At 48.0% G+C, this 25,508-nt stretch overlaps 1 protein-coding gene across 7 annotated transcripts in view; it reads left to right on the plus strand.

Moving 5' to 3' along the window:
• The window catches only part of RFX2 (regulatory factor X2), an 86,404-nt gene that overhangs the window by 17,393 nt on the left and 43,503 nt on the right, over window positions 1–25,508 (plus strand). The window contains exon 1 of one of the 7 annotated variants that reach the window (XM_032465781.1): window positions 11,085–11,107. The exons of the other annotated variants lie outside the window; for them this stretch is intronic. The gene's annotated coding sequence lies outside the window, so the exon portion shown is untranslated. Of the gene's footprint in view, window positions 1–11,084; window positions 11,108–25,508 lie in introns of those variants that run through there. 7 annotated transcript variants of the gene reach the window in all.

The following is a 25,508-nucleotide window of genomic DNA, read 5'->3' on the forward strand; positions in this document are numbered from 1 at the left end:
GGGATGACTTCGCCGTAACTTTGAAATCGTTGCTCCTAGCTGAATTTTTGAGAATGGAGACATTGCTGGAATGGCTGCTAGACCCCCAGGAGGAGCTGGAACTGGCTTCTCTGGGGTAGGAACTAAGTGGACTCACCTTGAGCTCTTCGCCGTGGGGCTGGTCACTGTCGGCCAGCAAAGGGCTACCAAAGATGCCAAATCGATGCCAAATCATATCTGTTTCCTCGGTCCTATTCAGTTAGGGTGGATGTGAAAAAAAAAAAAAAGAACCACAACATTGCTCTTCTCCCCTTAATTACCTGCTGGTCGAGGTTTCTCTCTTGGAGTTCCTCAAATCTGCGGCATTCCCGGGCTTGGTGGCCTGTGGGTTGGTTAATTACCGCCAAGGTGGTCATTGAAGGAGGGGCTAATTATCAGCACCATCCCTTCCTGGACTGTCTGAATCCCAAAAGATGGAGTGATGGCCGAAAAGTCTAGCCACCTCCAAGCTGTGGCTTCCTGCTAGAGACAGGGCAGGTGACCCTCCCCTCCTGTGACCGCCGTCTGGCCCCGTCTCTGCCTTCTGTGGTGGTGGGAGGGGCAGGCACGGCCAACACTCCACCCCCTCCAGGGAGTGAATTAATTGTGTCACTTTCTTCTAAAGACTGCTGACCTGCCTGGGTCATCCGAGGCTTGTCTAACTGGACTCCTCGAATCTGTGAAGTTTAAAAAAAAAACGTACAGCCCAGTGGTTCTTCTCCTTTCTTCAGCCCGGGCCTCTGTCAGAGTCTGCTGAAAGCTGGGAGTTTCTCCCAGAAGAACAGGCACAGACACTTGTGCCCCGACTGGAATTTCACGTTCAAGTTCAGGTTCACGGATTCCCCGAAGTACAACCCCTGCTGAGTCCTCAGACCCAGTTACAGGACCCTGCTGTCGTCGTGTGAACAGGCATATTACAGAGGAAAGAAACCACTTTCCAAGTATCCTCTAGGTTTTAAAAATAGAAGAGCAAGAATTAGGTCAAAATCGAACACTTGATAGTAAATAGAAAGGCAGGGACCCTCCTGTGTGTATGTACCTCTGTAGAACGCTGGGAGTCAGCTTCACTCAAATTCCGGATGGAAATAATAGTGAGGAAGTCCCCACCGGACACAGGAATAAGGGGTCTGCACAGATGTGGCCATTGATATTGAAGCAGAAAAGCAGAATTCATCTAATTTATGTCGGCTTCTTTCACAAATTCACCTTTATGGTGCTCTTTCCGGCAAGATTAGATCCTCATGTGTTGTTACTTAACTTTAATTACTTGGTTATAAAAATTGACCCCAACAAGGGTGCCAAGACCATTCAGTGGGGAAAGGACAGGTGCTTCAGCCAGTGATCTTGGGAAAGCGGTTACCCACACGCAAAAGAGTGAAGTGGGATCGTTATCTGCTTTACACCACATACAGAGATTAACTCAAAATGAGTCAAAGACCGAAATGTAAGAGCTAAAACGATAAAACTCGTAGAAGAAAACATGGGAGGAACTCTTCACGACGTGGGATTTGGCAATGATTCCTTGGATTTGACAAGAAAGGCGGAGGCAACAAATGAAAAAAAAAATAGAGAAATTGGACATCATGAAAATTTTAAACTCTTATACTTCAAAGGACATTATCAACAGAGTGAAAATGCTACCCATGGAATGGGAAAAAAATGTTTGCATATACCTCATAAGGGGTTACTATCCAGACTATATAAAGAACTCCTACAACTCAACAATAACAACAAAAAAACCCCGCTTAGCCTGATTAAGAAATGGACAAACATTTGAACAGACATTTCTCCAAAGAGGATATACAAATGGCTAATAAGCACGTGAAAAAACGCTTAACATCACTCATTGTCAAGAAATAAAAATCAAAACCACAGTGACATACCACTTCACACATTAGGATGACTACTATTGGAAAAATGAGAAAAAAACCCCAGAAAATAATAAGCATCGTCAATGATGTGGAGTGGTTGGAACCCTTGCGTGCTCCCGGGGAATATAAAATGGTGCAGCTGCTGTGGAAAACAGTGTGGTGGTTCCTAAAAAAGTTAAACATGGAATTACCATTCAATCCTGCCATTCCTCTTCTAGAATAATACCTAGAGACTTAGACAAACACTGGCACACCCATGTTCACAGCAGCACTATCACAGGAGCCCAAAGATGGAAACAGCCCAAGAGTTCGTTGAAAGACGAATGCATAGACCAAATGTAGTCCATCCACACGGTGGAACATTACTCAGCCTTAAAACGGGAGGAAATGCTGACACCTGCCACGACATGGATGAACCTTGAGGACATGATGCTCAGAGAAATAAGCCAGTGACAAAAGGACAAATACTGTATGATTCCACTTATATGAAGTCCCTAGAGGAGTCAAATGCATAGAGACAGGAAGTAGATGGTGGGGGCCACGAACATTTATTCTCTGGCCCTTTATAGAAAGTTGGCCCACACCTGATTGAAATCAGTGTACTGTACTGATCCCTAACAGTGAGTAACTGTAACCGAATGACAGATTCAACGCCTTGTTCATTTCCTGTCTCCTCTTTTATGTGCTCCTTTTAAAAACTGAGTGTACACTTATAAAGAATTTATTTCTTTGGATAATGGTGTTTATAAGTCAGTAGGGACAATTCACACTGGATTCATAAGCCAGCTGATGCTTGTGGGCTGTGATCAAAGTGTATAATTACCTGCATTTAAATTGTAGAAGCTGTCATTTACTTTCCTGTTAACTAAATAGTTAATTAGTTAACCCTTCGTGTACTGGGATGAATGTTACTTAGCTTCTTCATAGAATGGTATTTTTCCTGCCCAGCTTCCATATATAGGTCTTAAGAAGCTCAATTAGGAACTTAAGCATTAATTATCATTAAAACTTTTAAATAGTAAGTGCTGTGGGAGCTTCCTCCATGGTTTCCTGCTTTCACTCTTTCTCCTAACAATCTAAAAAGAGGGCTCTTTTAGGAAGATAAGTCAGATCGTATTGTGCCCCCACCTGGGGCTTCCCTCAGGAATTGGAATAAATCCCAGACTTCTGGAGGTGCCCTTGGGTTCTCTGCTGACCCTGCAGCAGCCCTGCCCTCCTCTGCCACAGGGCCTTTGCACCTGCTGCTCCCTGTGCCGGGAGGGCTCACTCCCACCTCTCCCCGTGTCTGGTCTGCTCTCAGATCAACACCATCCTCCACAGCACCTTCAACTGGCCTGCCGAGAAGTTGGGACCCCCGTCTCCCCCACCATCCCTAGCTCTGTCCCCCTGCCAGGTCTTCCTGAAATAACCTTGTGTCTCTGGCGACTGGTGTCTTGTCTGACTCCCCTGCCCAAGGATGTCAGCGCCCCAGGAGCAGAGCTGTCATCACCTTTGAATCCTCAGAGCCTCAGCCAATGCCTGGCCCTCAGTAAATCAGTCTGTTCCTTTGGCTCACTCCTAGTTTATATTTGCATACCGCTCTGTGAGTTTTCACACACACGTAGATCCTTGCAACCACCCCCCACCAAGGGGGCAGAGAACAACCCCAACGCCCCAGCCTGGTCCCTTGAGCTGGCCATCTGCAGTAAGACCCTTGCCCCACCCTTGTCCCCCTGCCACCCCACGCTGCTCCCTGTCCCTGTAGCCTCGCCTTCATCACAGTGTCACGTACACAGAGACACACAGCACGTGGCTCTTGAGTCTGGCTTCTCTCACTCAGCGGAAAGCATCTGAAATCCATCATGCTGGTGTGTGTTTCAGGGATTTGCTCTTGTTACTGCAAGGTCGTGCTCCACCGTGAGAATGTCCCACAGTTGGCTTACCCAGTAAGGCTTCTTTTTGTGTTGGATGCTGAATGAACATTAAAGGCTTCGGTCGTAAGAGCGGCAGCGCCCGGCAGACCACCGGGCTGACCAGCGGGCTTCCCCGCGCAGACAGCAGCCTGCGGGCGCAGCTGCGTGTTCACACGAGCCCCCGTGCCTCCGAGGGCTTACAGAGGTAGCACCATTCTTTAAATGATATGTAAGTTATACAAAAATCTTGCTCCTATAAAGGACCGTCATCTGCAGAAGTCATTAAGAAATGGAAGTTTCTCCTTCATCCTCCTATCTCCTTCACCTCCTGTGAGATAAGCACTGTTAATAATACAGTGTGTGTCCTTCCAGACCTTTTTAATGAATTTACCTATTTTAGAGCATATATAGTTGCATTTTTTTTTACATAGATTCATTCTTCAAGTATTTGAGAGTCTGCTCTGGGCCAGGCACTGTGTGTCTTGGAGATCTGTCTTGGGGAAGGTACCTTGTTCTTTTTTGCCCATATATTTTTTTTACAACTTTATTGAGATATAGTTCACATACTGTAAAGTTGATCCATTTAAAGTGTACAGTTCAGTGGTTTTCAGTATAGCCAGAGACTTGTAGAGCCATCACCACTAACTCCTGAACATTCCATCATGCCAAAGAGAAACCATGTGCCCATTAACAGTCACTCTCCATTCCCCATTTCCCCAGCCCTCAGCAACCACAGATCCACTTTCTGTCTCTCTGGATTGGCCTGTTCTGGACGTTTCACATAGAACTACACACTGTATGTCCTTTTGTGTCTGCTTCTGTCACTGAGCATTGTGTTCTCAAGGTCCATCCATGTTGTAGCGAGTGTCAGAGCTTCTTTTCATGGCTGAGTAATGTTCCACTGTATGGATGGACCACATTTTGCTTAATCAGCTTACAGACATTTGAGTTGCTTCTACTTTGAGGCTCTTAAGAATCATGCTGTTATGCACTCGGTGAACAGTGTGTGTCCACATACCTTTCCAATGTGTGTTTCTGTAGGGTAAATTCTGAGAGTGGAGGAAAAGAGATGCTGCTTTCAACTAGCTCTTCATCCTCAGGCTGTGTGGGTTTAAACACATCCTAGGTCTCAAGGGATGCTCAGGGGTCATTTTCTGCAAAGGCAGACCCTGGTCTAGGACAAGAATCCCCGTGCCCACCCCCAGCACCAGTGCTGCACGGCTCCACCTCTGCATGGGGACACGTGGGGACACCGCAGGCACCATCACCTGCTGGAGACTAGGCCACTGGTTTAGAGGCAGACCCTGGAAACTTGTGGCAAAAGAGCCAAAGCAAAAAGGATCTCCTGATGAGGAATTAAACTCACCAGGTAGTCTTGTGGAAGGACGGGATTTCTGAGCAGGGAAAGGGGGCTGAGGATGAAACGACGCTTTTATAACAGCAGCGCGGCCGTGTTCACTTGGAAGGAGCAATGCTGGGAGAGAATCAAGTGTGAAGTATTTGGCCAGAATGACGAACCCCACAAACATTCCCTGGAATGGCTACAGCACACAGCACGGGGCGCTCCCCGGAGAGTTTCTCTCCCTTGTTTTGAAATCACAAAGAAGAAAGCACACAGAGGCTTTTAGGGCTTCAGGTATTGAAACAGGCAAAACCCAGCAGTGGATCTTGGTCGCGTTCGAATGGAGCGACTTACCACGACGCTAATACTTACTGAGCACCTACTACGTGCGGGGCCGGCAAGTAAGCCCCGTGCTTTGTAGGCTTCATTTTATTTAACACAATGACTCACCAGCCAGACAGGATTTATTTCCTCCATTTATGGATACAGAAGCGGAAACTCAGAAAGGTTTAAGGCACTCGCTGAAGGTCACCCAGCCAGCAAATGGAGGGACCAGGATTCCAATCCAGGTGCCTGCTCTCAGCCATTGTGTTACATACATTCCTGGGACATTGTCACTTGGCTTGTGCTGCATGTCTGGGGGAAGGCACACAGGTCCAGGATGCTTTCCCTCTCCTCCACTGAGATGAGACTCCCCCGCTGCACATCTGTCCCCTGTGGTCCCAGCAGCCCACGTCCCTTGGCCAAGATCGGCCACTTGGGGCGCGGCTGCCCCTCATCCATCTTCTGTCTTCCTGCATGTCGACCTTGCCCTGGGCACTGCCCAGAGCCCTTGCTGTCTGGGCAGGCCTGTCGAGAGGTTGCCAGGAAGTCCTTGAGTGGTTGTCCACGGTCATTCCTGTGTAAGGGTGAGATGCACACCTCATGTGTGCTAGAGAGCGAGGGATCTGGCCGCTTTCTGCCGGCATCCTGCGTCCTCACGGGTGCTCTCCTAATCAGTGCGGGCTGAGCAGCATCCTGGGGAGATGCTTAGATCCCCAAAGAGAAGCATGCAGCCCAAATTATTGAGCTCAGCCACCCACATTCAATCTCATCTTCAGCGTGACACTTGCGCCAGAAAAAAGGAGGATCTGACTTAAAGAGAAATGCAAACGTGTCTTCATTATTCCAGCCCGTGGTAAGCTTTCGAGGGCATTCCCCCCCCCGCCCCCCCACCCCCGGTTCGATCTTACTTTTTTCCTTATTCGAGTAGTTTCAAATTCCGTTTGGATGGAAATCTGTCAAATATTTATCTTTTTGAAAATTATGCCCAAGTAGTGGTACATGCTTGTCAACTGTCACGGTGGTCAAGCCACCGGGACTTCTCAAAGCAAGGGGGACTGGAAGCAGGATTGAAACGTGGGAGGGTTCGAGAGGTGGCTCTTTGTCCAAGTTGATGGTCGTTCGTTCTGGACGAGACAGGAGAGGGAGGGGAATAGGAAGCCATGTTTCAGGATACCTGTCTGTTTCTCCACCTTTCAAGCAGAGCTAGAAAATTTTATTCCATTTTTTTCTCTCCAGACTATCTTTTTCTCTGCTTTGGGAGCTGACTTAATACAGGGTGGGAATGAAGAGGCCAAAAACAGAACCAGACGAAGCTGGGCATTTGTCCGGGTCCCATGAGCTGCTTGCTGGCTTCCTGGTCCGGGTCCTGCCCAACCTCACGCCCGCCTGTAGAAAGTGTTTGCTGAGAGGAGTGAAGACTCATCTCAAGTCTTTTTCTGTTTGTTTGTTTTGGGGTGGAGGGAAGTAATTAGGTTTATTTATTTTAATGGAGGTACTGGGGACTGAACCCAGGACCTCGTGCATGCTAAGCACACGCTCCACCACTGAGCTAGACCCTCCCCCACATCTCAAGTCATGATGTAACAGGAAAGTCAGTTAAAACATTCTCAAGGTCTGATGGTGTCTTTTTCAATTTCAAAAATAACACTCCCCTCCTCCTGCCGTGCTTTTGATGAGAAAGCCTTTCTAAAATGGAATCGATTTTAGTGTCTCTTCTTGGACTGAATTAGGCTTAATTTGGCTAAAAAACCTAAAACACCTCCAAGATTTCTCTCTTTGGGCTTAATTAGAATAAAGGGTCTAACCACAGCAACAACGAAAACCCCGGTCTTCTCCATTTTGTCAGGGCACTCTGAGGTTTGGCTTGGGGGTTGAAACTTCCCTGTGGCCAGAAAGAGAGTGTCCTTTTCTTCCGGGAGGACTGGACAAGGGGTTTGAGGTGAGGAGAAGGCTGATGGCAGATGCAATCATTATTTTTTTTTTTTTTTTTTACATTTTTTGGAGGGGGAGTTAATTAGGTTTATTTATTTATTCACTTATTTTTGGAGGAGGTACTGGGGATTGAACCCAGGACCTCATGCAGGCTAAACATGCACTTTACCACTTGAGCTATACCCTCCCCCTTGCGATCACTATTTCTAATTTGCCTTCCTTTGCTTCATTTTCATTTCTTCAGATCCCTGGGTGGTGCCAAAGGGATCTCAGACTAGATTTTCAGTCCTGAGCCAGTTGAGAGATATCTGTCGCCCAGAGACAGGTGACCACTTGCAAGCCGTGAAGGTCCTTCCCTTCCTAAGGCAGGCGAGGACTCTGCAAGCTGGCCCAGGGCCGTGCGACGCCCAGAGCGGGCGACCTCTGATCTCAAAACTCTCACAGAGAGATTCTTGGCCTCAATCGTTTAGCTTACGTTAGATTTCTTGGTAATCTCACATAGTTCAGGCATGACCTAGTAAGAAATACGCCTTTATTTTTCATGAAGGACGGGGCTTCTATTAGACAGCGGAGGGGGAGCCATGGGGTTGGGAGCAAGTGTTGGTCTGTCTGGCCCGTTCAAGCTGCTGTATCAGAACAGCACAGACTGAGCGGCTTATAAACAACAGAAATGTGTTGCTCACAGTTCTGGAAGCTGAAAGTCTGAGATCAAGTGTGCCGGGATGATTGGCGAGGACCCTCTCTGGGTCACAGACATCTCGCTGTGTCCTCACGTGGAAGGGGTGAGCTAGCTCTCTGGGGTCCCTTTTATAAGGAAGGGCACTAATCCCGTTCAAGAGGGCTCCACCCCCATGACCTGTGCACCTTCCTAAGCCCCCACCTCCTACCATGGTCAATGGGAGCCCTGAAGCCTGGGGCCCAGGGAGGCCGTCTGTGGGCTCATTCTTGGCTCACCCTTCCAAGTTCAGGGTCTGTTGGAGTTTCTGCTGTGAGTCTGTAGCCCTGAGTGTGTTGTCATGCGTGATGCCCAAGTCCCACCCCAGAGTAGACTTGGGAGGCCCTGGAATCGTAACAAAGGGAACCCATGACTGAGGAATGGGTTTGGGGGCCAAGAACTCCCCAAAGGGACTTTCAGGTTTGGGGTGACCCATCTGTGACTCAGTGACACCTGCATCTTGGCAGACACTCTGCCTTCTGTCCGGGACTGGTGGACAGACGTCCATGCACCTGGCTCTGGCCAGCCCTTCCTCTCTCTTGCAGGGCTTCCCGTCCTGCCCCAACTGTGCCAGGATGCTCCACCAGGAATTCTCCCCTCCTGTGTCACTTCCCTCCCATTGGGTCCTGCCCATCACGATACACACCTGCTGTCCCGTCTTCCACTTTCAGAAACCCTCTCTCAACTGGCCTCCCCTTCCAGCTGCCACTCTGTTCCTCTCCTTCTCTTTCCAGCAGAGATTCCTCAAAAGACTTATCTGTTCCTGGTTCTCCAGGTCTATGACCCTTGGTCTTTCTTGAACCCACTCCAATCTCTATGACTTTTGCTCATACCGTTCTTCTGGAACTGCTCTGTCATGGTCATGGTGACCTCTCTGTCTGAACTTAGAGGTCATTTCCCAGCCCCCAATCACCTGGTGCTCAGGACACCACTCGCTGGTACTTCCTTGGCCTCCTCTTTTCAGGCTCCTTTGCTGGATCCCCTCTTCTTTAGGATCTCTGAATGATGGCCCTGGGCCTCTGCTCTCCCTTGACGAGCTCGGCCAGACTCATAGCTTTAAATAGGTCATCTATACACTGCTGGCTCCAGCCCACATCCTCTATACACTGCTGGCTCCAACCCACATCCTCTATACAAGGATGACTCTGGCCCATGTCATCTATACACTGATGGCTCCAGCTCATTCCTTGCCCCTCAGACTTTCACTTACATATCCACCTGCTCTCTCAGCATCCCAACTTGGATGTCTGAGCCTCTCACACCTCACACCTTTAAAACTCAACTCTGAGGTGCTCCCCAGGCCTGCTTCTCCTGCAGTTTTCATGATCTCATCCTTTTAATTACAAAAAAATCTTTGAGACGCTCTTGACTCCTTTCCCTCACACTCCACATCCAACCTTTAGCCGGCCCTGCTGACTCCACACCCAGTATTTATCCAGAATCTGACTGCTTTGCACCCCTTCCCTGCTGTCACTGAGGCCATGTCACCATCTCTCACCTGGATTATCACAGTAGCCTCTTAACTGCTCTCCCTACTTCCCCCCATCTCCTTCTTCACCTGTTCTCAACCCAGCAGCCAGCGGGACCTGGTTAAAACACAAGTCAAAGCAGGTCACTCTTGGGCTGAAATCCTCTGGTCACTTCTGTTTCACTCTGAGCAAAAGCCAAGCCCGTGTGATGGTCTGCATGAACCTCTTCTCCTCCTGGTCTCCTGGTTCTCTCCACTCTAGTCACCAGCCAGATCTGGTCCCACCACTGGGCCTTTGCACTGGCTGTTCCCGCCACAGGAATGCTTTCCCCCTCGTTATCTGAATGGCTCTGCCTCACCCTTTCCTCACCTCTTTAGTGAGTCTTCTCAGGAAGACATGTGACAACCCTTTAGAAATTGCTGCCCTCCCCACCCCACCCCAGCAGCCCCCATCTCTGCATCTGACACCATCTGACATAGGATATATTTTTCTTATTTCTTTTGTTTACTGTCTCTATCCCCTCCCTCCATCATCTACTGGGACACAAGCTTCACAAAGGAAGGCAATTTGGTTTGCTTTGATTCCCAGGCAATACCTGGCCCATGCTAGGCATTCAAGAAGTAGTTTTTGATTGAAATCAATGACTAAAGCAACTAGGACCTCTGCGTCAGTCCTCTTCCCGGAGATGGGGTTTGGGGTCCTCAGGCTGCGTGTCAGAGCCTCCCTTCGCATGGCGGGGGTAGGGGGGGGAGGTCCAGGCAGACTCAGCAGCGTCCCCTGGCGACTCCCATGATGTTGGCCGCTCGCGGTCTCCCCTCGGATTAGAGACCAGCTTGGTGACTGCTCTACGCTACCGCTGAGCCATGGGTTAACGGCCCAAGAGTCTGGCCTCAAATTCCTGGTCTCTCCGGAGCCCAGGTTCAGCTCCTAACAGCGTGGACTCCACCTTCCCTTCTTCTCAGAGACTCGCGTTGATCTTGTCCAGTTTATGCTAGGAGTCCCTTCTGGATGAGATCTTAAGAAAACAAAGTTAGTGTGCAGCTCTGACAACTCGTACCCGGGGCCAGACCTCAGGCGAGAGCTCAAAGGTGCGCTCCTGCCAGGGCATGTCTTCAGCGTCCTGCGCCTCCGTCATCGAGAACGCGGGCCCTTGCGGCTAGAGCCATGTACTTGCCGTTCAGTCAACATGTTTTAAGGTTTTCTGGCCACACTCCCCTCAAAACCAGACCATGTCTTAGAACTCAACGCCCTGCCTTGTAAGAGTGCTGCCTGCTCCCGTTCCCCGTCCCGGAGCCTCGGGGGCCGGCGCGCCGCCTGCACGGCTCCGCAGAGCCCAGCTCACGCAGGGTTTGAGCTCAGCTGGTTTTCTTTTCTCTGTGGGTCAAGACTGGCCAACCCTCGGGACCTCCCTGCCACCTCTTTCTGGGGCTGCGTGTCCCTCCCTGTGCTTCCTGCCATCTGGGGGCCCTGATGTGGCCTGGCTTCCTCTCCCAGAGTCCCCTCCCTGCGCGGGGCGGGGAGAGCCGGCACCGGGACCGCAAGCTGTAAGTTTCCTCCGGCCCAGCCCCAGGAGGCGTTTCTAATGCTGAGTCCTCGGTTCCGTTTGCACCTATTTCGTATGCACTTGACATTCTCAAAAGGCTTTTTAGTTGGGTATCTACTCCTCTGTTCTTACGTGTTTTTCAAATAGCTGACTCCCCAGGCTGTTTCACTTTTTCTGGTCACTGCCCGGAAGACCCGTGTGCAGCTATGAGCTACCCTACGTTGTTGGCTTGATGATAAATAAATTCTTTCTTCTTGGAGAAAAAGGCACTTTCTCCTCCCAGCACTAGGAAGGATCGCAGAAGTCCCTCCAGTGATGCTTTCCGCGGAGACAGTTGGTCCTTTCTTGGATTTTGTTATTTCAGAACAAATATGGTAAACTGTTTTCCCCGTGGTTACTATAGAGAGGAGATTATTTGCCTTTCTCTTCGGGCTTCTGAAAATAATAGATTACATATTTGGGAGGGTTTTTTTTAGATCTGGTTAATGTGAGATAGAGGGGATTGCTCCGGGGATGACATTGTTTGGTTTGGGAAGTATTCTCACCGTTGCCCGGCAACAGGCTCTTGGAGACGGGAGTGGACTACGTTGTCCCTGGCAACCGTTGTTACTCAGCAAACAATGAGGGCTGGCAAACAGCGCCAGGACCGCAGACTCCAGGTTCTAATTGAACATCTGCATATGTTTTCCTCTGGTGAAATTACGTTTTGAGTTTGATTTGCCACGACAGGTAGACCTGGGTCCACCCGGGGTCTACTTAGAAGAAAGTGTGTTGTCGTGTTGACATTTCATCCTGTATAAACCAAGAGGAGCTGTGGGGGAGGGAAAAAAATACTTTGAGCTATTTGAATATGTCTTAGACTGCTCTCAACTAGAGACTTATTTCAGTCTTCTGTTGAATGTCTTTTTTGATCTCATTCCTTGTGTTTATAAATCAATACCTGTCCAGTCTACCTTCCTTATGTCAGCGAGAAGCTGCAACTTCCCGGGCGAGTTTCAGCATGATGTTTTTATTCCTGTTGTACAAGAATATCAGAAGAGCCAGGTGTTGAACCCTGACAGCTCACACGTAAAGACGCTCGCGTGCAAGTTTGGCTGGTGATAGAAACTGAAGCCTGAACCTTCTGGTTTTTCAATATTCCTCTTAGGAAGTCGGGTACTCAGGTGACCCTCAGGGGAACGTATACATCATGCTTATTAGGGGAAGCGGGTATGTTCCCACTAAATCCTCACCCTGGTGAGGGGCACTTTGCAGCCATGGGGTGGATTTTGATCAGAACAGTCCCCCCCACCCCCCACGTCCTCCTCACCAGCCAGAGATAGCGATTGTTTACCGGCATTTGTTGCTTAGGTAAACACTGCCCCTGAACTTCATTCAAAGCCGGTGACACATTTCTTTCCCTCTTCCCTGCGCCACCCACCCCCCGCCCCCGCCCCCCAAGCAGGTCTATAAATTGAGCCGTGTTAGTCAGGGCAGGTTTTTGGTGGGGACTTGATCCTGCCTCATTCAACCTGAGTGCAGGCTGGCTGACGAAGGCCCCAGCAACTGCGAAAGTGCGCCTGTACCGGAGCACGGCAGCCCGTGGTCGGGTGGTCAGTCAACAGCTCTCGCAGGAAGACTTGCTTAGTTGGATGGATTTTTGTTTCTTTTTGAAGGACAGCCCACTCTGTGGCTGGGTACCCCGAGCACACACGCACTGCACTTTAGTGCCAGTGTTCCCAGCTAATGCCTTGGGACAATTTAAAGTATCTGAACAAGTTTCCCAAGATTCTTTTGCAGCCAAAACTCATAATGGGATGTCATTTGTGTTTTAGAACAAATAAAAGCAGGCTGTAAAGCAAACAAAAAACAAGCTTGTTAGCTACCATCCCTATTAGATGCAATAACTAAGGTGCAATTACATTGAGTGTTGCTGGAATCAAAACGAGTAAGTTCTGACTTAACACGAGGACTCCCCCAAAGATGAACTGGCACACATGATTCTTCCTGCAGCCCGTGGCTGTGGGAGACTTGTAGATCATTCCATTCTGAGGAAGGCGAATCCTTCCAAAAGAAACGCGACTCTGCATTCCAGAAAACGGTTTCCTACCTGGTCCCAGTTTCGGTAAGTCAGTTTTCAGGAGTTGTAGCCTGATTTTAAAACTTTCTTTTAAATTGATCATTTAAAAAAATGATCCGTCGTTGGAAGACCTGTGCTAGGAGGTTTGTGGGGCCGGGGTGGGCATGATTGGGTTATTTATTTATGTATTTTAATGGAGGTACTGGGGATTGAACCCAGGACCTCATGCGTGCTAAGCATGCGCTCCACCACTGAGCTCTACCCTCCCCTGCTCTAGGGCCCCTCCAGTGCTGTGATTTCAAGTGGCAGGTCTCCATTTATAGACAGGCTGTTTGTCTGCTTTTTAAATTCCGGGGTAAAGTGAGGACGAGAGGGACGGGGTAGTAAAATGGAAGGTACCGTGTGTGTGTGTGTGTGTGTGTGTGTGTGTGTGTGTGTTGGTGGGAGGATGAAGAAAGCCTGCCTCTCCACTGCCCGAATCCATCACAGAGGCACTGCCCATCCCCCGTGGTTATTGGCTGTGTCTGGGGAGGGCGAGGGGGACAGGAAGTGGCCTGTCACCAGGCAGCACTGTCTCCTGCTGGGTTGTCACCTGGCTCAGACCCAGAAGATGCTGTTGAGGAAGAAGCTCCCGGCCTGTCACCTGTCACCCCTCCCGGCTCCTCCTCCCTGCTGTGTGGGGCGCTCCGAAGGCTCAGGTGGTGGGGAGGAGGGGGCAAGTTAAATCAGCGTATTCCCCACCTACCGTGGTACAGGACATTGCTGAAGCCACCCCCGAGAACCTGGGCCAGGGGCCGGCGCCGGCTCAGGAAAGGTGGACAGTGCAGGCAGTGGCCCCAGCAGCAGGGCCCTCGTTCCCCCGCTCACTTCCAGATATGTCCGGGGGATCATATGCTAGGGGCTCGGAGGGGACCACAGGGATGACTAAGACCCAGACTGTGTTTCCTAGAGGAAGACTGCCTGGTCCAGAGGCCAAACTTGTGCACAGCTGTGTGGTTGAAGGTATGTCCCAAGACCATGAGCACAGAGAAGGGTTTTTGGTTGATTTGAAAGTGCCATGCTTAGCGAGGCTGTGGCCTTAGACCAGTGGTTCCCCCTGGGGACGGTCCTGCCCCAGGAGACAGTGGGCCATGTCTGGGGACACCTTTGGTCGTCACAGCTGGGGATGCACCTGATATCCAGTGGGTGGGGCCAGGGAAGCTGCTCCACACCCCCACAGTTCCCGGGACGGCCCCCCATAGAGAATGACCCTCCTGGAAAGCCTCTGGTGCTGAGAGGAAGACACCCTGGCTTAGAGCAGCGCTTCTCAAACTTTAATGTGCATACAAGCCTCCTGGGAATTGTGTTAAAATGCAGTTATAATTTATGAGCAGTTCCAGAAAATGGGAAGCAGTGCCTCTCATCCCTGGCTGACTTTGCCCCCGACCCTGGGTGATGTCTCAGCCATTTATAGTGGTCAGACTGGGAGGTGCTGCTGGCATCTAGTGGGCGTGGCCAGGGAGGCTGCTCCGCACCCTCCAGTGCCCGGGACGCCCCACATCCAATAGCGACCCTGCCCAGTGGCCACGGCGCCAAGCCAGGGAAGCCCTGCACCAGGTGATGAGATGCCATGACGGCGGGGTTTAGCTGCCATTCCCTGTGGTTCTTGGTCCACTTTGCAGCTGCAGCTACTGGTGGTTTCCTTCTGTTCTAGCTGCTGCGGGGTCGGGGTGCAGGGGGCCTGGAGGGACTGGCGCTCTCCAGCCCGTCCTCGGCCCAGCTTTACGGGGTCCGTCAGTCCCAACCTGGCAGATGCCACCTCAGTGCTCTTGGGGACACCAGTCCAGCCTCCACGCTGTGCCCGCCTTGCCACCACGGGTCTGGACCCCTGGAGCCACACTGGCTGCCCTCATCCTGCAAAGACCTCGCCCTGCAGGGTGGAGGCAGTACAGGGCAGGGGACTCACTCAGGCCGCTAACCCCCCTGCACACTGAGTTCCATCTGGGTTGGCCTGGAGGAGCCGAGGGGTCTGGAGGCCATCCCATGTAAACACTCCGTCAGGAATCGGGGCAGCCTGGCTGTCTCCCTAGAGCCACAGCGGAAGTGTGCGGGAGCAGGGGCAGGACGGGTGGGCGCAGACGGCGCCGCGTGCCCGCGTGGAGAGGAAACGCTGGAAGAGGGCAGGGAGTGACACAGATGGAGACCAGGGAACGCAGGTGGCCCCCTCCAGGGGTGGGAGTAAACCCTGGCTTCAAACATGCGCAGTCGGTCAGGGGGCTGTAAATTCTGAAACACCGCCCAGCTCGACACTCGGGCAACCGCTTCTGGAAAGAGACGGTGGGAGCAGAGATGTCAGGGTCGCCTTCTACAAGTCCCTTCCAGTCACTGAGCAGGCGTGAAGCCCCAGCTACGGGAGCCCAGTGAGCCGGCCCGGGGTGGATTCACCCGGACCGTGGCCATGATTCAGAGCTCCGGTAACATGAGCTAAATTCTACCGACTTTTAAAGCAAAACTCTGAGCTCAAGTTCTTATTTTGGATGCTCTTTGGCGTGGGGGCTGGGGAACAATTTACATGGGAAGGAAACAGGGGCTCTGCCTGATACAGACAGCGGGGGACTCGGGTCTTTACAGACTCGTGCCTCCTGTTAAAGGAAGGAGACCCTGTTCAGATCCAACCCCACCACTTCGTGCTGTGTGGCCTTTGGCTCATCGCTTGACCTCTCTGAGCCTCAGCCTTTGGTTTCTTACTTGAAGGCTGATCATGGAGCAGCTGCCTGAGAACTGACCACCTGGGGAAGTCCCTGTACTCAAGTCTGGTGCCCTCCTAAGACTCTGGACCTGTGCAGAAACTAAAGCCCAGGGCCCCTGTGGAGCCACGGGCCCTGGGACACGCACCTGCACCCTGCATGGAGCCCGCGGAGGCTGTCTCTGAGGAGGGACGCCACGCGTCTCGGCTTTGGCATCTCTGTCACAGCCACTCGGCTCTGCGGCTGCAGCAGGAAAGGGGCTGGAGGGTGCCAGGAAGAGAGGGGTGGGCACTTGGGGTCGGGATCTGGGCTGGAGGAGGAGGAGGACATTGTGTCAGGAAGTGGGGTGATGGGGATACAATATCTGAGCCGAGTCCCAGGATGAGCAAGTTATCTGTAGAGAAAAACCTGGATTTTGAGATTTTTTTCCCCCTATGTGCATGGGTGCAAATATGTAAACATAGATCCCCTTCCTTTTTACTGTAAGTGTCATTTATATTTTCCTGCTGGAATTATGGGGCTGGTCAGCATTTAGTTGAATAGAAACTCACTTGGAGTAAGGAACTGGCAACAGTGCCTTATGAGTGGTTTGGGCCATTTTCCTTTTCTTGTTTTGGAGAATGAGGAAGGTAGTTGGGTTTATTTATTGATTTACTTTAATGGAGGTCCTGGGGATGGAACCCAGGGCCTCGTGCATGCTAAGCGCACCCTCCGCCTCTGAGCCCTACCCTTCCCTCGGGCCATTTTTTTCTCACATTAGCCTGTAGTGGGTGTGCACACACGTATGTCTTTTGTGTAAGTGTGTTTGTGTGTATATGTGCCCCCATGTGTCTCAGTGTGTGCATGTGTGTTTGTGTGTCCACGGGTGTGTGGCTGTGTGTGTGTGCGCGTGATTGTACATGTGTGTGGTGTGAGTGCATGTGTGTCCGTGTGTACATGAGGAAGTGGACAACACACTCCTGGTGCCTACTCTCCCAGGACAAATAAGGGGCTGATGTGATGAACTTCAGAGCACACACCCCCACCCCCACGCAGGGGAGAATTTCCACTTCCCAGAACCCAAGTCTTGTGGCGGTGAAGTGACTACTAATAAGCGCTGGGAGCAGGTCGCTGGCCAGGAGCACATTTGTGGGGTGAAAGTGTCAGTGCAGGCTGGGTGGTTTCTTAATTCACATTTTCCCCTGAAGCTGTTACATCGTCAGTGGCAACTGAAATCAGACATCTGAGACAAGCTAACTATCCCTTAGTTTGGATAATTTTTACATGAGTAGTCAAATCATGTCTCTTTAAGAGGAAACCAAGAGGGTGAAAAGACCACCATCCTTGGAGCTGAGTGGCCTCTCCCACCCCTGGGGCTGCTGGGCCCTGCTGCCTCCCGCCCCCTGCGTCGTGCTTAGAGCCCTCCTACGGCCAGTTTCCAGGACTTGGGCCTGATCCTCCTTCTGCTGGAGAAAGAGGGAAAGTTTGGCTCCTGAGAAGAAAACAGGAACAGAAGCCCAGTTCTTACCAAAAGAAAAAGGAATTTGAATTCTGCAGATAGTTCATTCCAGGGCGACTCGGAGCCAGCTCTGATCCTTCAAAGGCCACTGCTGCAAAAGAGAAAAACCGAAAAGTGACTGAGGAATGTCAGGGCAACTAAAAGCTTTAGGCAAAGAAGGAACAATTGGTCCCCCTGGATGAGAGTTGAAATTGTGACGCCTGGGCATAGAGGGCAGACTTTAAAGGGCCCAATCGTTTCCCCTCTGATTCCGCACTCCTCGTCCAGCAGAATCGCAGCGATTTCCTGCCCAGATCACCGCAGTGGTCCTTTTCCCTGTTCTCAATCTGTCTGTGAGTTTATTCCCACGCACCCTTTGTCCCAGGCACTGCGTGTTCGCTGAGAACAGTGCTTTTCAGTCGGGGTGACCCTGCCCCCCACCTCAGGGACACTGGGCACTGTCTGGAGACTGGGATGGGGTCCTCCTGGCATCTGGTGGGTGGGGGCTGGGGGGGGTCCCGTCAGCACCCACAGTGCTCGGGCCAGCCTGAGCGTCCGCGGTGCCCAGCCTGGGAACCTGCAGCCGTGCCTTTTTAGGGTGGAGAGCGATGCGTGGCAATGATCCAGGCGAAAGGATGTGGTTTCTACCATCGTGGGAAGTTGAAGAGTCCACTCTTTGGCAGGGAGGAGATGGACACTTCGTTCTCCAAGCGTACCAGTCGCCCCCAGGGGCCTGGCACTCAGCAGGGGCCACACGCCAGCAGGGACTGTCAGTTGAGACAGAATCTAACCCCCACGTGGCTTGCTCCCTTGATCTGGCCTCAGACTGACAGGGGACCCAAGAGAAGCAAAGGGACCTGATTTTTCTGGTCCCCCTAATAACCCTGGGAATGTCAACACAGGCATTGGGGCAGACCCCGGGGTTTGCAACAACCTGTGCTCTCGAGAACCTTCTGGACTTGTTGCTTCTTGTTCATAGGGGGGAAGTGAATTGCCTTCTTGGGGGCAAATGAACCCTGGTGCCATCCAGATGCCACCAGGTACCGGCAGAGCACGCACTGATGTCTGGAGGAGGCCGTGTGTCCCTCCCCCAAGTAAAAGTAAAAGGCCTACGTCTGCCCAGAGTGGAAGTCAATTGGCCAGTCAGAACGAAAGGGATGAAAACCCCCTCGGCTTGCTCTTCCCTAATTACCAGGACATGACAAGCTGCTTCCTAAATCCCAGCCCGACCCATGTGAGGCAGGTGACCCCCGACTCGACCTCGCCTCTGGAGGAGCAGGAATGGAAGGGAGATTGCTTCAGGTCCTTGTGAGTCAGCCCGGGCCAGGAACCCGGCCCAGAACTTGCCCTCCGCTTTTTCTGCATTTCCTTTCCTGTCATTACTGGTTACTAGGCAACTGGAGTATTTTCCTGTAAACAGAAGCCTCTTCCCTTTGCGCTCGGGCAGATTCATTCATCAAGGCTGTCATCCGGGGCCGCTGACCTAGGGTCTCTCCTCTGCCCCTCACAGACACTTAGGAACCCTCGCCCATGCTCTTGGGGGCGGGTGTGACTCGGTGGTGGCATCGCCAGAAGGTCACATGTGCCTCCTAAACGCTGTGCCGGCCAAGTGGGGGAAGTTGTGCCAACGTGGCTGCTCCTCCCTGCTTTATTTCTTAAGTCTGCCCTTATCTGGGACCAGATGGCAAATGAACTGTGCTCAGCTTGTAAACAGCACACTGGGCGTGTCTCTGAGCCACAAAGAGCTTTGGGCCAACCTGGTCAGGCTGGGTCCCGGAACCCTATCCAGAGCAGCCAGAGATGCAGGGACTCAGAGAAAGAAAGCTCAGATCCCTGCCTGGGGAAGAAAAACAGGAGAAGGGACAAAGGAATGTGATAGGACCAGTGGGGAGGACAGCAAGGAATGATTCCCAGTCCCATCACCAAGTTCAAGTGCGGAGCAGAAGCACAGCCGTCCAAGGTGATTGTGAGCACTGAGGAGCCTGTCCCAGCTGAGCCGAGAGAAGGAGAAGCAGAGGACTTCAGGCTGTGGGGGACTGACTGGTGCCCTGGCCCCGGGTCCTGCTGCCCCCGGGGGAGGATCACCCTGAACCAGTCTCACAAGTCCCAGAAGGAAGGACTCCCAAAACTGCTGGTCGCCTGGCCTCCAAGAGCTGCCAGCTTGGCAGAGCAGGCCCTGCTGAGAAGGACAGCGTGCTTGCACATTCTTTGTGGCTGCAAGCTAATAGCCAGATGGGTTTTGGGGTTTAATTTTTTATTATGGAAATTTCAGACATCAACAAAATCCACACGCCAGAGACTGAACCCCCAGTAGTCACCTCCACCCTCTATGGTTATTTGCATCCTGGCTCCCTTTACCTACACCCACTCCCCATCCTCCACTTGTTAGTAAAGGATTCTCTCAGTTAAGATTTACGGACAGTGTATGTGCAGATGTCAGCTGTCCAGTTCTGACAGATGGATAGTCCATGTAATGCACACGCTATCACATAGAGAATGTGTCCATCCACCTTTCAGTTCCCACCTGTCCCTTCCCCGTCAGTCCCCACGCCCACTCTCTTCTGATTTTTTTAACCTTAAATTAATTAGCTGTGCCCGTTCTGTATTATGTATGTCCTCTTTCGGACTCATTGTCGTTCACTCAGTGCAATGATGTTGAGGTTCAGCCATGAGTTATGTTTCTCAGTAGTTCACACTCTTCTATCAGTGAGTAGTATTCCCCCATCAGCTTTTTAGCTGTGTGTGTGTGTGTTTAGTGTTTGCTTGAGGGAATACCCTGCACATGTTTAACTTACCACAATCTGGAATTTCTCATTCATTCCTCTGATGATAGACGTTTGGGTTCTTTCTACTTTTTGGCTATAAAACTGCTACAAACATGCTTTCCAAATTTTTGGAAGCCATGTTTCCATTTCTCTTGGATAAACATGTAGGAAAGGAATTCTGGGTTGAAGGGTAGGTTTAACGGTCTGGAAGACTGCCAAACCTTCTTCCAGTGGTGGTGTGTCTTTTTACATCCCCACCAGTGTAAGAATTACCGTTTCTCTGTGTGCTCTCAACACTGGTGGTTGTCAGATATTATTTTAGCCATTCTAGTGAGTCTTTAGTGGCATCTCATTGTGGTTTAATTTGCATTTCCCTAGTGACTAACAATGTTGAGCACAATTTCATGTACTTTTGGGGCCTCTGTATATCTTTTTGAAGTGCCTATTCAAGTCTTTTGCCCATAAAGTTGTCTTCCTATTATTGAGTTGTAGGAACTTTCTATATATTATGGATAAAAGTCCTTTGTCAGATACATGTTTTGCAGATATTTTCTCCCAGACTACAGCTTACCAATTTTTGTTCTTAATGAAATCTTTTAATAAGCAGAAGTTTTAACTTTTGATGAAATCTAATTTATCATGTTTTTTTATGTTACGTTTATTACTTTCTGCACCCCTTCTAAGAAACCTTTGCCTGTTTTCTCTCAGTAGTTTTATAGCTTTAGCTTTTATGTGTAAGTCTGTGATCTAACTTACAAATCATTTTTATACATGGTGTGAGGTAGGGATTGAGGTTAATTTGTTCTTTTCTTCCCATATAGATAAATCATTTGTTTAAGTGACTTTCCTTTCTCTGTTGAATTGTCTTGGCACCTTTGTCAGAAATCATTGAGGAGAAAGAGAGCTGGGGCTTCACTAGGAAAAGAAAATCATTGACAACACAAGTATCAGTTATATTGGTTATATATTGCTGGATTTAATTTATTAATTTCTTGTTATGATTTTGCATATGTGTTCATAAGGGATGTTGGTCTAAATACTTTTCTTGTGATATCTTTATCAAGTATTAGTGTCAGCGTTTTGCTGACCTCATGAAATGAGATGTGAAGTATCCCTTGCTCTATTTTCTGGTGGAATTTGTGTGTTAATTCCTTCTTCAGTGTTTGATAGCATTCACCAGTGAAACTGTGCCTCGAGTTTTCTTTGTAGGAAGGTTTTCAATAATGTATTCAATTTCCTTGTTAGGTGTAGACATTCATGGTTTCCATTTCACCTGGTGTCAGTTTTAGTGTGTTGTATTTTTCAAAAAAGAGTTCATTAGATCTAAATTGTTTAATGTATTGGCTAGAGTTGTTCATAATAGTTCCTTATTATCATTTTGATTTCTGTAAGATTTGTAGTGGTATATCTCATTTCATTCCTGAAATCGGCTATTTGTGTTTTTTTTCTTTTCTCTTTCATTCTTGTCAGTTTTTTTTTTTTTTAACGGAGGGGGTTGTCAATCTTTTCTGTTTTTTTCTAGGATTTTTTTAAGAGCAGTTTTAGATTCAAGCAAAATTGAAAGGAAGGTACAGAAATTTCCCATATACCCTCTGCCTTTGCACATGCGTAGCCTCCTCCAATATCAACATCCCCCACCAGAAGGTACATTTGTTACACTGATAAACCTACATAACAGATCATCATCACCCAGAGTCCAGTTTTTACATTAGGGTTCATTCTTGCTGCTGTACTTTCTATGGGTTTGGACAAATGTAGAGTATCATGCAGGGTATTTTCACTGCCCTAAAAATCCTCTGTGCTCCTATCCATTCCTCCTTCTCCCTGACTCCTGGCAACCAAAGATCTTTTTACTGTCTCCGTAGTTGTTCCTTTTCCAGAATGCCATACAGCTGAAGTCATACAGTATGAGCGCATTTACTTTCACTTAGTACAGTTGACCCTTGAACAACACAGGTTTGAAGCACACGAGTCCGCTTACCTGTGGATTTTTTTTCAATAAATACATACTACGGTACTGCGTGGTCTGTGGTTTGTTGAATCCAAAGATGCAGCGCTGTGGATACAGAGGGCCAACTGTGAAGTTATACTCCGATTTTTGACTGCATGTGGAGTGGCCTTAACCCCGAGTTGTTCAATGGCCAAATGTAATATGTATTTGCTGTTTCCTCCATGTCTCTTCATGGCTTGGTAGCTCATTGCCTTTTGGAAGAAATTTCAATTTTGAAGAAATTTTGGTTTTGTTCATTTTCTCCATCATTTGGAGAGGTTTAATTTTTTTTCATTAATTTTTACTTTATTGTTTCCTTCATTTTACTTAGTTTAAGTTTAATTTGCTTGTCTTTTTAGAGCATCCTAAAGTTGAACACTTAATGATTAATTTTGAGCCTTTTTTAAAAATAGAAGTTTATAAAGCTAAACATTTCCCTCTAAGCACTGCTTTAGATGCATCTCACAAATTTTGATATGTGATGTTTTCATTATCATTTAGTTTAAAATATTTTCTAATTTCTCCTTATTCTTTGATCTGTGGGCTATTTTGGAAGTGTATTTTAAATTTTCTAAATATTTTGGCATTTTTCTAGATATTCTACTGATCTCTAATTTATTCCATTATGGTCAAAGCACATACCTGCTCTATATAATTTTGTTATTTTGAAATGTATGAAGACTGACTTTAGGCTCAAATATGACCCATCGTGGTGAATATAGTCCATGTACATTTGAAAAGAATGTGCAGGTTTTGGTGGTTGTGTTCTAGAAATAGTAGTTAGATCAATGTGATTGATAGTGTCAGATATTCTGGATCTTTACTGACATTTTTGTTTAATTTCTATCAAAATTACTGAGAGAAGGGTATTTAAAATCTCTAACTATAATTATATATTTATTGATTTCTTCCTTTAGTTCTGTTTTGAAGCTGTATTATTACTAGGTGCATCTATAATGATTATGTCATCCTGATAAATTGGTCATTTTATCATGGTGAAATGTCCCTCATTATCTCAAGGTATCTTCAAGGTGATGTTCCTGCCTTGAAGTCTATTCTTCTGATCCTTATACCCACTCCAGCTTTCTTAAGATTGGTGTCTGCGTGGTATGTCTTTTTCCACCCTATTACTTTCCACCTATGCGTGCCTTTATATTTAAAGAGGCTTTCTTTTAGGCAGCATATAATGGACTCTCGTCTTTTATCCAGACTGACTATTTCTGCCTTTTCATTCAAATGTTTACTCTATTTAAATTTATTGTAATTATTAATATGTCTGGATTTAGAAAAGCCATGTTGCCTTTTGTTCCATCTGTTTTTTCTTCTTCATTTCTTGCCTTCTTCAGGGATAATCAGTTATGTTTGGTATTCCATTTTATTCCTCTATTAGCTCCTAAGCTGTATCTTTTTATATTTTTGAAGAGGTTACCATAGGGATTACAATATGCATCTCTATCACAAACTGGATGGAGGTAATATTTTCCTATATCATGTAAAATACCTCACATGAGCCATTTACCCGCCCATTCCTTTGTGCTGCCACTCTTACACAGATTACATCTACATGTGTTACAAATCCCATAAGAGACTTACAAATTTTTTAAATAGATACAGATATTTTAAAGAAATTAAGAGAAGGAAAGAAAACAGTAGAGTCTTTTGTAATTGCCCACATATTTATCACTTCAAGTGATTTTTATCTCTTCTTGTAGCTCCAAGTTTACCATCTGGTGTTATTTCCCTTCATCCTGAAGAACTACTTTTTGCTTTTCTTATAGTGTAGGCAGCAAAATTTCTCAAGTTTTGTTTAGCATAAAATGTCTTTCTTTCACCTTTTAACAATAGCTTTACTGGATACAGAATTCTGGGTTGACAGTTTTTTTTTTCGCCAACACGTTAAAGATGTCATTCCATTGTCTTCTAGTCACCATTGTTACTGATGAGAAGTTGGCTGTCATCCAAGCTGTTGTTTCCTTGAATATAATGTGAATTTTTCTCTAGTTGCTTTAAAGATTTTATTTTTATTTATTTTTTTATTTTAACAGTTTCACTATGATACATTTAAGTTGATTTTCTTTGTATTTATCTTTCTTGGGGTTTGTTAGAGCTTCTGGGACCTGTAAGTTGATGTCTTTCACCAAATTTAAGAGATGTTTGGCCATTCTTCAAATATGTCTTTTTTCCTCTCCCATTCTCTTCTTTTTTTCTCGGACTGGCAGTATGTTAAACTGCATGTTCTGTTCATTTTCCTTCATGTTTCCCCCTCAGTTCTTCAGATTGGATTCTCCGATCGACCTTCAGGTTCACTCACTCTTCCTTCTGCCATCTCTAATCAGCTGTTAAGCATATCCAGTGAAGTTTCCATTTTAGTTTCTATGCTTTTCAGCTCCAAAATTTCTACCTGGCTCTTTTTAAAAATTTCTCTTCCTCCACTGAGATTCCCATACATTCATTCATTGTGCATACAACTTCGTTTAAGTTCTTGAGCGTATTTTCAGTAGCTGCTTTATCTGCATCACCAGGATTATCTTGGTTGGGTTGTAACTGACTCCTTTGTTGTTCTTCTTGAGTATGAATCACAATTTCCTATTTCTTGTCATAGTTCTTGTGTTATTGGGTTCTGAACATCGTGAATTATATGTTGTAGAATCTCTAGATTCCACTATCTTCTCTTGATGGTATTTAACTTGGCATGACTCAAACTCTGTCCCTCCTGCAGGGAGTAGCAGCTGAAATCTCCTCATAGTTTTTTCATCTTCTAACTACTGGTTTTTCTCCAAGACCCCCATGTCTCCCTCACATGTGTGGTTTCTAGTCAGTTGGCTAAAGATTTGGGTGGACTCTGTGGTCAGATTTGGGGGTTCACTCTTTCTGTGCCTCTTCTTCCAGGATTCCCCCCAACATTGTGAACTCTTGCTTTTCAAACTTTAAGACAACCATGCTGCATCTTTCTGCCACCCAAGCACTTGTGGATTGGGGTGTGCATCCAAGCAACAAGCCACAGAGTCACCAACCAGTCTGACTTTTGACAGTAGCCTTTCCCTGGTGGGCTCCCCAGCAGTGTCTGCCTGGTTTGATCACCCTCCATGGTCTTTAAATAGTTGCTTTTTTTAATTCTTAAAATGTAGTTGATTTACAATGTTGTGTTAGTTTCTGGTGTACAGCCTAGTGATTCAGTTATACATATATAAATATTCTTTTTTGTATTATTTTTTATTATAGGTTATCAAAAGTTATTGAATATAGTTCCCTGAAATAGTTGCTTTAAAGAAATACTTTGCCCAGATTTTTTGCTGTTATCTGAATGAGGGTTAGTCCAACCAGTTTGCTGCATCATTACTAAAAACCAGGGCTCTTTTGCATGCCTGTTAAAAAACTTAAAAAA

This window comes from Camelus ferus, chromosome 22 (genome assembly GCF_009834535.1).
Source record: "Camelus ferus isolate YT-003-E chromosome 22, BCGSAC_Cfer_1.0, whole genome shotgun sequence".
NCBI lineage: Eukaryota > Metazoa > Chordata > Mammalia > Artiodactyla > Camelidae > Camelus > Camelus ferus.